We start from the raw sequence: 10,013 nt of genomic DNA, 5'->3' as shown, positions 1-10,013 counted from the left end.
AGAGGCGCAGCTCTACATCACCTGACTGCTCTCGCATAAAAGTTATGGGCACTAAACAGGGACCGTCAAGATGGTATTACTGTCTCTCCGTTACACGGACAGTGTTCTTTGTTTATTAAGAATGTCCGACTCAGGCTCAAAATCCATGTCACATTTGAGGAGTCAAATACTGGTGAAAGCTCTTTTCATGTGATCATGACTATTTCGAGAAAATTCTTACACGCACAAAACCCTTAGAAAGCGGCCACGTGAAATAAATTGGAGCAAGATCTAATTATTACAAATTAGACTTGCTGGATGAAACAGTTGACAAAGCATTGGGCATTTTCAACCGTATCACCCGTGATTAAGCTAAAATATGCAGGAAAATGTCATCATAACCGTCGGCCGTGAAATAAATTAAAGGATGGGGTTGTGCCTGTTCCTAAATACATTCAATTTACTATGTTGAGAGAAGGTAGGCTTTTATCTTGAACTGGAATAATTATAAGAAAATACTTGCTTGAGCAAGCCGGAGAATATCTAAACGCTCGGCTGCGCTATTATTTTTCCTACAGATATGCGTTTCGTAGCACTACAAATGGAGCAAAGGTTCTGCACTGTTTGGACCAGATTTGTTGATGTAGGAATCCAGAAGCTAGAGACGCAAGCACAATGTCTTTAATACATTCCAGCGCTAACCAGCGCAAAACAAACTGGATATAAGGGCTAGGGCCATTAGGCCATACATCCGGATTCTTAGAAAGCTCACCAGACGTTTGATATACGTAAAGAAACGTTTGTTTAGGAATGGTTCAACTCTGTGTCAAGGTGTCCTATGTAATTGCACACTCCTATGTATTGTTTACCAAAATCAACACTTGCCCCAATTTGATAGGCAGAAATATCAAATTGTTCAAACTCATAAATGTTTTGATGGACGTTGACTAAAAACCAGAACCGTCAACGATTGTTGAAACTACACAGAACAAGTTATGCAACTTCGCCTTTGGGCCGCCCGAGTGTTTACCAACAACGGGTTTCACGAGGAAAGCCCGTTCTATTGCTTCATGAAAGGATTGCTATTAAAAAACCTAATTACAGTTGTCACCACATCTAAGCAATATCTTAAGACAGTGTACCCATGATTCTATGACTCTCTGCAGCAGCACAATCAAAAGTAGATATGTAAATGTGAACTGTGCTGAACCATTAGCGAAGAGGATGAATCAAGAAATGGAATGTTTGCGTCCGCCAGGGGAACGCGTCCCCCAGAGGTGTCTGACGCAACTGCAGCATTCTGTTTCCTTGGCAGCAGTGTACAACGGCCTGCGAGTTTTACTTCCCAGGAAGAGGAAAGCTCAATCTAACTTGGTACTATTTTGCTACGCAATTTCGCAAGTTCTAAGCACCAAATCATCGGTGTTGAGATATAATAGAGCCACATTAATAGATTATTTTATGACAGACACGTCGAAACCTCTTTGAAGTGGAGTCGCGTAAATAAACAAGAGCGGAAACGATTGATTTAGGAATAGATTTTAACTCCATCTGCTTGTATCGAAAGTCTAACATTCTGAAATGCAGTGCGTTTGGATACTTTTCGCTCCTAACCACCTCAGTGGCTCGGTACAGAAGACGAAGTGCCGGCCTACGGTTTCCTGAATTGCGAGTTTTAATCCCGGAAGAGGTTCCCGCAACTGATGGAGGCTTATTGCGGAGGGCCGCTGTGTAACTGAGCTCCCGGTTTCATGTCACAATATCCCTCCGTCGGTGGAAAATGATCCTCAGTCCTTCGTTGGGGAGTTCGAGATGCCTTTCGTTTGGTTTTGCACACAAAACGTCCACATTTTGCTTGTGGCTCGTGACTTCCAAAAAGCTCTCAACGTCATAGATTAAGAGTGCACATTGTTCAAGAAAGGCAAGCTTCTATTCGTGGATTTTGAAAATGGCGTCCAAGAGGAAACTTTGAGCGCCGTCGATCGTGGTAAAACCGGATATATAAAATCATGTTGAAATTATTGTTTTCTACTTGCTTGGAGCGCTGAGATGACGCCGGAGGTCAATGTCTACCGTAGCGCTTTCGAGAAGGCAAGCCGTGGCACTTCGAATCGTTAGCGCCATATGGCGAGAATTTATGGCCGCGGAAGAAAGGCAGCCAGAAGCGCGGCTGGAGCAGCCGGGCGACTGGTCGCCAGCTGTAATGCATTTTTTTTTACATATATATATAAAACTGTGCGAGAATCGAAACACCAAGTCAAAAGGATCTTGCTGCTTCCGTACGCTGAAAATATACTTACAAAATAAGTTACACACCTTAACTATTTTTTTAGATTAATATATTTCGAGTGGAGACATTGGAACGTTAAAACATTATACGGAGTTTTACAATATTTTTAATGTTCATTTGCTTTATTAAAAAAGAGCAACTAAAGTTGTGTCGACCTTCTATTTCTTTTTTTCTACGGTAGTTAAACTACCAGACACGCAAGCGGGAATTTACATGTTGATAATTTTTATGACTGCACAAGCAATCGCGCCGCTAAAGAAAATCGCGGTATCCCGGATGTGTTTTATGGAACGAGTAATAAGCAAACAAGAAAAAGAAGAACTCCTTTGCAAGAACTCAGAAGAGACGTTTTTGCAACAAAATTTGGAGTCTCGTGGCTATTTTGTCTTTTTTGAGCGCTTGTTCTGTCCGACTCTCCGTAATAGAAAAAGTAAACGAGAAGACGCACTTTTTTGTTTGTTGAGGAGGCTGCTATATTAAAAACTGATCGTAGAAGGGCAGGCTATTGACAACGTGTTAAAATATGTTGCAAAGGAAAAGAAGTCATTAGTAGTTTCCCTCTAATTAGATTAGTTTTTTCATTAAAGTTTGGTAACCGCAAAAAATTCATTACTTATAAAGTCAACGCATATGAAGGGGTGACTACATAAGTTCTTAAAGGGTTGTATTACACCTTTATCAATTCATAAAAATACAGCTGCCAACGCATATTAATGGCTGACTACCTAAGTTCTGAAAAGGTAGTATTACATCCATGATTATGTGTCGGCGCATCTCGGAAAAATAATCATATAATAGAAATAATAACTCTTCTTTTGTCTACGTGAACGTTCTAACGATTGTTTCGGTTCCCAAAAATACGGGTTAGAATACAATCTCAAACTTTGTAGTCTCTGAAAAGATTGCAGCTTTCACAGCTCATGCTTTGCCTGTTGCTGAAAACTTCGATTCAACTCAAATAAACGCAATCGATTCGTGAAATTCCCCAAATCGCTTAAAGAACACTTGCAAGTTATTTGGCGCTTATTCGTACCACCCATAATTAACTTCCCAACTGGTCGTGTATATATTGTATTTATTACTTCAGATTATTCTGCAACGACCATAGGGCATTACTGCAGAATATTTATTATACATAATTATTTCGCAGAAAATCTATTCCGAAAAATCACACACTGCTATATCCATGTGTGTCAAACCGGAACTGAACCCAACGGAAAAGCGGAACCGAACCGTTTATTTTTTCGTCGAATCAGAATTCAACCGAGCCGAAATCTTGACCGACATCTTAGAACTGATTCAGAACTGAACCGGACAGAAAAGTAACCGTAACCGGTTCAGAACGGTTTACTTTAAGTAGCGTGATCTTCTGCTAGTATCGAAAAATGATTAGTTTCAAACAATTTATTTTCGCGGCCCTGATTTTTCGCGAATCGGGTAGGCTGGACCTATTCGCGACGAATACGAGTCGCTATATCTAATGGCTGGAATTCGTTTCTGCACACAAGAGAAATATTCGCGCTCACGAAATAACTGGAATTTCACAATTTACGGAATTCGCAGAAATTACGGTCTCGCGAACCTTAAGGAATTCACAGCATTTGGGAATGAAGAATTGGCAATTTTTTTTTATGAATTGATCAAATTGTCATGTAGAGAACTGCAATGAGAAATTGTGGGCTTTCGTGGCGCTTTTCTATGGACACCATGATTAGCCGTGTATCACGTGGTAACGTGACGTCATGGTGGGAAGACACGCTGTCAAACGTCACATCACGTGACCCTGTTACGTCATTTGACTCGTTGCGTTGTGTCAAATAAGATATAGAACGTCACTAGATTTATTAACTTTGTTTACACCATACCGTAACACGAAATCACGACTTCGCACCGTGACGTACGCAATTTTAATGACCCAGAGTCGAGTGCTTGGGTTAATGACGATTCAGCATCCTCAAACATTCGGGTAACGGCTGGCGTTCAAATAAAAACGATAATAGCACAACTCTAACGATATCTGAAGCTCACTCAATGTTCTATGCTTCGCCAACCCCAGCGCATGACTATGATGAACAATGACGGTATATAATTAGCGTCAGATAACGTGGCCGCTTGTTATATTTGGGAACTGAGGAAGCTGTTGCTTTGCTGTATTGTTTCTGCGTTTGTCAGTGCGCAGAAAGGAAAACTAATGGATATTCTGCAAGTTTTCACCCTAAGGGATTACTCCTTAGTGATATTTACTGAAAGTACAAAAAAAATGTTCCACGATCTATTCCTAAAAATGTTTTGTTGAAGTGCCTCAAAAAGTTGTCCGCGTGAATAGAAGTGCAGAAAAGACTAAATGTGTCTTTTTATTCCAACGTTACATAGATGTAAAAGTGTGTACTGAAGAACTACGTGAAAAGAAAGATAATACAGGCTTCAAAAAGACACTCCAAGTGTCACAGGAGTGTTGTTCTCAAGTTTTTTCCCAAGTTTCGTCCATGCCTGTATCTTTTTTACCTTTACATTGTGGTATTAAATGAAAGATACGGAGGATTACTGTTAACGAGTGACACAAATATAACTGTGGAATTAACACTCAAAACGGAAGAGGCAGTCCCCAGAAAAAACGAGTGCAAGAGCAACAATAAACATTTAAAAATAAAGAGGGGGAGGGGATGGTAAGGTTTTCAAAACACCATAGTGTGTTGTAAAGTTTCTACCTCACATAATCTTCTCAGACCAGAAAGCGTGGCCCCTGAAACTACTTCCTTTTCACAAAACGCTCCTGCCAGAAAAAGTGTTTTCGTCGTGCCAAACACATGCCGTTCCTCACAACGATGTACGAACAATACTTTGTGCCTCTCGACTGTATGGCTTGTACTGAGCAAGAACCTTCTAAAGCGTTCATTTTGTACCAATGGATTTGATTTTTTTTCAGCAAGAACAAATCGCAATGACCACCAGCGTATAGTGCGATGACCTCACGTCAAACCATGCTAAACAGTTCGGCGTTATGGTGAAATGCAATGTTCGCAACACTAGCAAAAATAGATGTCCAAATCGTAAAGTTTTGTAATACAGCAGTCTCGCGATAAGAAACGGCAGCCTTATGAAATGTTAGAGCGCACGGCTGATGAAGCACAGAGTTGTGAAGGGAGGACCGAAACTAGGCCCGTGTAAAACCGAATATAACATTAGCCTCCCGAGGCAGTATTTTGCGAAGTTTCGAGCTCATGAAAGTTGATGCCCAAATATGATTTACATTACGATTCTAAGAATCGCCGTCTGTCCTTCGCGCCAAATACGAAGCCCTTGGATCGAACGCGCTTGCTGCAGAACCCAAGGGTCCTGGATTCAATCCTTATACCTGCCCGTTTCAATCTGGATGAGCATCGTACCGGCGTGCGGTCGTGTATCATTACTGAGTGATGCACGTTAAAGACCCCAGGCTAGCGGTTGTACTGCACTGGCTAATGTTTTCATCTACAGCTGGGACCTGAGATGCCCGAAGAGATGAGTAACTTCCGGCTGTAAAAGCATACACAAAACGAAAGTTTATATTTATGTAGTAGAAAAAACTTTTATCTGTCTGTGGGCTGAACCAAAACAAAGTACACAGGGGCGTGATGCGTAACTATCACGATAACGCACGCCAACCCTCAGAAAGTGACCAGTTAAGCAGCTGCCATGTTGAGTCGAGCATGAAAGACTACTTTGTCTTATTTAACACGAATAATCAATTATCATGGGTGGTACTTATTTTCAAATTGAATTGACCCGCATTTTGTAAAGAACAGACCTCAAGAGCAAGGCCATGCCAGTTTATCCTGTATAAGAAAATGTTCAGATTCGACCTGAGTACGAAGGTGCTTGTAGATTAAAGTGAACAATTTCGATCACCCCTTCCTGCATGACTTGTCGTCTACCTGGAGGTGCTGAGTGTAAGCAATGTTGGTTTTAAAAACAAACATTGTGGGGGCCGCTTAGTGTTTCTATAAAAAAATAGATTGAAAGGAGTTGCCCTGAAGCTTTCGTGACATTTTGAATATTTTATTGCTTTTAGCTTAGTTGTGTCATCACAAATGCTTTGTAAAAAGTATTTCGTAAACCATAGTTCATAATATATATGCTGCCGAGTTTCCCATTTCATAATTTTATGCGCTGTAATTAATTACTTAGTTCAAGGGAACAAACACGATTAAACTTTTAATACTAAGACCCAAATTTGTAGCAATCGCGAGTAACTTAGGCGACTTACCACACTTTGCGTCACCATTTAGTTTAAAATAAAATATATGTGGCTCTGATAAACAAAGAGATGTTGAGTTGTATAAACGGGACGTTTTGTACGTTAATGTAGATTTCCTTTTACTGTTGTGTCGAGATTAAATAACGGAATTTTACAATTTGGGTACCTAAAAATAATAGGGGATAGTACGAACGATAACAAAAACTATACAGTTAATTATTTCGCGGCGCAAATAGTGCCATATAAAACAACGCAGAAAATATACTCCCAATTTAACAGTTCGAACCGGTTCAAACCTGTTGGAACCGGTTTGAACCGTTATTGCTTCTCCCGGTAACTGAACCGGCACTTAACCGAAAACCGTTTCGTCAACCGAAACGAACAAATAAAAAAATCGGTTGGACACACTGGTTGTATGTATTAACATACTTGACTATCAGGCAAAGACAAAACAGTGGTGTTGGCGATTGGGCTAGTTGGTCATTCATATTAGCGGAAAACAAACAGTGCAAGGACAAGGACAGAGTAGAAGGCGGTAGACACACACAGGGCTGTGTGTGTCTACCGCTTTCTACTCTGTCCTTGTCCTTGCGCTGTTTGTTTTCCGACAAAACAGTGAAGTATCTTAAAATGCGGAAAAACAACCATTAGCCATGTTCATTTAACAGATATAAAAACATGATTAACTCTAAAGCATTCAAACAGTATTTGTAGGTGTTTTAATCCATCCTTCAACTACACGTAAAAACTAGATTAGTAAAACTACCGATTCTACAGCTGAATGGCCAGGGTATGCGCTATGTACCACACATTGGTTAGACGATTTAGTTCCGCACCGCTAGTCGCACATCTGAACTCGAATATACTCTGACGGGACAAGCGTGCTAGAATCACGGCAAGCAACAGCTCAGTTTTCCTGTCGAATACGTAGGCTGAGTCAGGATGCAGGTTCAGAATGTCACATTAAAGCAGTATTGAAAGTAACGCGTTACAAAAAACGACGCTCCTTGTAATTCGTTACATGTGTTCTGCCAACGTACTAACTTACTCACTAAATTTCAAAATGATTATCGAGTAAAGTATATACGCTATGATTATGCGGTATCGTTTTTCAAATCACGTATTCCTCCCTCATTACTTTTGAATAATATGTGTGTGTTGTTTTAGATTAAAACCAAATTTATTCGCATTTTCTAAACTGCGTTGAAAAGGCGAAATATTATGTTCTTCTCCGTTACATTCTTTCGAGTTTATTCACTGAGGAAGTTCGCGTTCCCACGCTTCTATCCAAAATAAGTCGCAGGAGTAATCACTGCAGGAAAGCCGCAACTGTCATAGGTGGGGCTGTACAACGCTAGAGCGCACGACACAAAAGCGCCGACATTAGAGCGCCGCGAGGTTAGCACGCACGACGCGAGAGTGTGGCGACGTTAGAGCGCGCGACACGAGAGCGCAGCGACGTTAGAGCGCGCTACGCGAGAGCGCAGCGACGTTAGAGCGCGCGACACGAGAGCGCAGCGACGTTAGAGCGCGAGACACGAGAACGCAGTGACGTTAGAGCGCGCGAAACGAGAGGGCAGCGACGTTAGAGCGCGCGGCACGAGAGCGCAGCGACTTTAGAGCGCGCGACACGAGAGCGCAGCGAAGTGAGAGCGCGCGACAGAGAGAGCGCAGCAAAGTTAGAGAGCGCGACACGAGGGCGCAGCGACGCTAGAGCGCGCAACACGAAAACGCAGCGACGTTAGAGCGCGCGACACGAGAGCGCAGCGACGTTAGAGCCCGCGACACGAGAGCGCAGCGACGTTAGAGCGCGAGACACGAGAACGCAGTGACGTTAGAGCGCGCGAAACGAGAGGGCAGCGACGTTAGAGCGCGCGGCACGAGAGCGCAGCGAAGTGAGAGCGCGAGACACGAGAACGCAGTGACGTTAGAGCGCGCGAAACGAGAGGGCAGCGACGTTAGAGCGCGCGACACGAGAGCGCAGCGAAGTGAGAGCGCGCGACAGAGAGAGCGCAGCAAAGTTAGAGAGCGCGACACGAGGGCGCAGCGACGCTAGAGCGCGCAACACGAAAGCGCAGCGACGTTAGAGCGCGCGACACGAGAGCGCAGCGACGTTAGAGCCCGCGACACGAGAGCGCAGCGACGTTAGAGCGCGAGACACGAGAACGCAGTGACGTTAGAGCGCGCGAAACGAGAGGGCAGCGACGTTAGAGCGCGCGGTACGAGAGCGCAGCGACTTTAGAGCGCGCGACACGAGAACGCAGTGACGTTAGAGCCCGCGACACGAGAGCGCAGCGACGTTAGAGCCCGCGACACGAGAGCGCAGCGACGTTAGAGCGCGAGACACGAGAACGCAGTGACGTTAGAGCGCGCGAAACGAGAGGGCAGCGACGTTAGAGCGCGCGGCACGAGAGCGCAGCGAAGTGAGAGCGCGAGACACGAGAACGCAGTGACGTTAGAGCGCGCGAAACGAGAGGGCAGCGACGTTAGAGCGCGCGACACGAGAGCGCACCGAAGTGAGAGCGCGCGACAGAGAGAGCGCAGCAAAGTTAGAGAGCGCGACACGAGGGCGCAGCGACGCTAGAGCGCGCAACACGAAAGCGCAGCGACGTTAGAGCGCGCGACACGAGAGCGCAGCGACGTTAGAGCCCGCGACACGAGAGCGCAGCGACGTTAGAGCGCGAGACACGAGAACGCAGTGACGTTAGAGCGCGCGAAACGAGAGGGCAGCGACGTTAGAGCGCGCGGCACGAGAGCGCAGCGAAGTGAGAGCGCGAGACACGAGAACGCAGTGACGTTAGAGCGCGCGAAACGAGAGGGCAGCGACGTTAGAGCGCGCGACACGAGAGCGCAGCGAAGTGAGAGCGCGCGACAGAGAGAGCGCAGCAAAGTTAGAGAGCGCGACACGAGGGCACAGCGACGCTAGAGCGCGCAACACGAAAGCGCAGCGACGTTAGAGCGCGCGACACGAGAGCGCAGCGACGTTAGAGCGCGCGACACGAGAGCGCAGCGACGTTAGAGCGCGAGACACGAGAACGCAGTGACGTTAGAGCGCGCGAAACGAGAGGGCAGCGACGTTAGAGCGCGCGGTACGAGAGCGCAGCGACTTTAGAGCGCGCGACACGAGAGCGCAGCGAAGTGAGAGCGCGCGACAGAGAGAGCGTAGCAAAGTTAGAGAGCGCGACACGAGGGCGCAGCGACGCTAGAGCGCGCAACACGAAAGCGCAGCGACGTTAGAGCGCGCGACACGAGAGCGCAGCGACGTTAGAGCCCGCGACACGAGAGCGCAGCGACGTTAGAGCGCGAGACACGAGAACGCAGTGACGTTAGAGCGCGCGAAACGAGAGGGCAGCGACGTTAGAGCGCGCGGTACGAGAGCGCAGCGACTTTAGAGCGCGCAACACGAAAGCGCAGCGACGTTAGAGCGCGCGACACGAGAGCGCAGCGACGTTAGAGCCCGCGACACGAGAGCGCAGCGACGTTAGAGCGCGAGACACGAGAACGCAG

This window comes from Ixodes scapularis, unplaced genomic scaffold, assembly GCF_016920785.2.
Source record: "Ixodes scapularis isolate PalLabHiFi unplaced genomic scaffold, ASM1692078v2 ptg000800l_1__unscaffolded, whole genome shotgun sequence".
In the NCBI taxonomy this organism is placed as follows: domain Eukaryota; kingdom Metazoa; phylum Arthropoda; class Arachnida; order Ixodida; family Ixodidae; genus Ixodes; species Ixodes scapularis.
The sequence above is the reverse complement of the archived record's forward strand: the minus strand, read 5'-3'. Positions refer to the sequence as shown.